The sequence below is a fragment of the Cygnus olor genome, chromosome 14 (assembly GCF_009769625.2).
Source record: "Cygnus olor isolate bCygOlo1 chromosome 14, bCygOlo1.pri.v2, whole genome shotgun sequence".
NCBI classification, from domain to species: Eukaryota; Metazoa; Chordata; class Aves; order Anseriformes; family Anatidae; genus Cygnus; species Cygnus olor.
Genome location: NC_049182.1, coordinates 2,009,633 through 2,012,609, shown reverse-complemented (window position 1 = coordinate 2,012,609; position 2,977 = coordinate 2,009,633). Strand labels below are relative to the sequence as shown.

Genomic DNA, 2,977 nt, shown 5'->3' with positions numbered 1-2,977 from the left:
CCAGTGTTTTTCTTGGTGAGGCATCGCCGATCGTGGAGAAACTCCTGCCCGAGAGGGTTCTGCCCGCAGCCGCACAGCAGCCGGAGTGCAGCCACCGCAGCCTCGCTCCAGGTGGGACGGCGAAACGTGACCCGGGGGATGAGATTGGGTTTTGCTGCCTCACAGCGACTTCTGTTTTTGGTTTCACTCATGGTTTTGACAACTACAAAACAAAGCAGTAGTGGAACCATGATGATTTACCCCGTATAACTCATGCTGCTTTTCAGTTAGCTGCCTGAATTAGACAAATGTGACTTCTATTTCCTAGCAGTCAGAAAAGGGAAAATATTAAAGGAAATGGGACTCTCATTGCATACTGACCTGTTCACAAAGCTGGAAATAGTAGCTAAGTTACCTTAATTTAAATAAAACCAGGGAAATACAGGTCAGAAGATGTTTGTCGTTCTCTGGAGGCTACCTGTAAGTGAGAAGAATCATAAAATCACAGAATCATAGAATAACTAAGGTTGGAAAAGACCTCCTAGATCATCTGCTCCAACCACCCCCTACCACCAATGTCACCCACTAAACCATGTCCCCAAGCACCACATCCAACCTTTCCTTGAACACCCCCAGGGACGGTGACGCCACCACCTCTCTGGGCAACCCGTCCCAATGCCTGACTGCTCTTTCTGAGAAGAAACATCTCGTAATTTCCAACCTAAACCTCCCCTGGTGCAACTTGAGGCCATTCTCTCTAGTCCTATCACTAGTTATCTGTGAGAAGAGGCTGACCCACAGCTCCCCACAACTTCCTTTCAGGTAGTTGTAAAGAGCAATAAGGTCTCCTCTGAGCCTCCTCTTCTCCAGACTAAACAACCCCAGTTCCCTCAGCCGCTCCTTATAGGATTTGTGTTCCAGAAAGTTATTTCGATTTTGCCAGAGATTTCCATGAAAAAGATGGATAAAAAGTAAGAAACATATGTGATATAGCTTGAAAAGTGATATTTCTTTCATAATTTAGCCTAGAACTATATCCAAAAATAACAATAAAATAACAAAAAATAACACATTAAAGATATCATTTATTTTAAGGACTAAACTCCCATACCCTGCCCTTTTCTGCAACGTGTGCCAAACTTGGCCGGTTTGTGTGCAGCTGTGCACCTGCATCATGCCCAAGAGCAGCAGATGCCCCAGGAGGGATGGGGACATATCAGCCTACATGCTAGGTGCATGTCACCAGCTCCCACACAACCAGAGGCATTTTTTCCAAGGTACTGAATCCCACCAGTTTTAGCATGTGTGAAGATCTCTCATAACACAATTTCAAAAGATGCACCTTTCCCCTTTTTCGGTGAGCCTCATGCGCTGCCTGTTACTTCTTTGCTGGTAGATTTACCAACATGTAACCTCCAGGCTGAAATTTTCCGCCTTGACTGAGTGGTTATCTTAAAGATGTCACACAAGGTAGTTGTTTCTAAAAATAGGCCTAAGGAAAAAAAAAAAAGTTGCTTAGTAAGACTGAAAACATAAAAACGACCTTTTGTTTGAAGTCTCTATGACCTTATATAGTGCAGTTCACCCAGTTCCTAACCGTAGAGTGAACTGTGACTCAGCAAGGTTTTGTGCCTGGGATTTCTGTTTTACTTGATAAAATCCTCAAAATTAGATAGGGAAAAGCTGCCTAAAAGGATTATTAAGGTTGCAAAGCAACCACTTAAAAGTTAGAAAATGCTAAAACAGGACAATTGCTGCAGGCCAATAAGTCCAGCCTGAGCAAACATGAGGCCGAACAAACCTTTCATGGGAAAAATTGTATGAAGTAGAACTGAAGAAAGTTAGAAAGCCTGATATAATGAGACCAATTCAGGGCTGCAAAAGCTAACTTCATTTTAGCATTTCCTTGTTTTTAAGTGTTTAACTTAGTTCTTATTAGCAATAATGTATAAAAAGTGGTCATCCAGTAAAGGATTCATTACACAGACAACAGGAAAAGGTAATATTTGTTTAATCAGTTACCAGATCAGCTGTATCCCAGACTGTTATGAAATTGTGAAAGATGCATAGGTAAAACCCTTGGCAGCAAGGATCAAATCATCAAATTTGGATTTATGACAATAGTTTCTTTCTTAGTTTTGTAGAAGAAAAAAATGAATTTCCATTCTCTTTGCAGTTACTGTGCATAGGCGGCATCCTTCCTTGGAAACAGAAACCACCAGCTGCCTCCTGGTATCAGCTCAGAATCATTGGCTCACCACCGCTGGGAACGAGGAGTGTCCATTCCCTTCTCACTGCCACTTGAGTCCTGGTATGCCTGAGGCTTCTTCCTTCAACATCAAGATGGACTTTGAAAAAAATTGTTGACACTGGTCTGATGATCATCAGACTCTCATCATCAGTTTGGGTTCTTTCACATTTATTACGTAAAATATCCCAACGTTTTTGCCCAGACAACTTGCTGCAGTGAAATCAGTCTTGTCTGCCAGATCTAGCTCATGGAGCTTCACTGATTTGTGTTTGGGGGCTTATCATGATGAGGGGCTTATATTTTTCCCCAGTTCTATTGGAAATGCCTTGCATGCAGGTAGTGCCAATGCAGCCATCTCAAACTCATGTCACGAAAAGTATTTATAAACAGAAGCGCTCACTGTACCTCCTGCATACAGCTACTTTCAAAATGTTGAAAACCTCCTCTGGGCTTTGGGAGACCCACACCAACCCATCTACCACACCTGAGGCTGTGTTTTGTATTTTTAGGCGCTGAATAAATGTGCCTACCCTCGCCCCAAACCATCTGATGGTCTGATGGCCAGCGCAGAAGCGCGAGAGGCTGCGGCCCAGCGGGAGGCTGGCTCGGCCCGCGGCCTTGCAGCCGCCGCAGCCTGGAGGCTGCCACATGGCTCGGAAGGGCCCGTTCAAAGGCCCACTTCAGAGATGGGAATCTGGGGACCCACCAGAACCGATTGTTAAAGCACTCATCAAAGCATAGCAATAC

At 44.1% G+C, this 2,977-nt stretch overlaps 1 long non-coding RNA gene across 1 annotated transcript; it reads left to right on the top strand.

Annotated features, from left to right (window-relative positions):
- Positions 1 to 2,465, top strand: LOC121078157. Its single transcript, XR_005824467.1, has 2 exons — positions 1 to 111; positions 2,156 to 2,465. It is a non-coding gene; the product is annotated as an uncharacterized LOC121078157 (long non-coding RNA).
- The last annotated feature ends 512 nt before the right edge of the window (positions 2,466 to 2,977 follow it).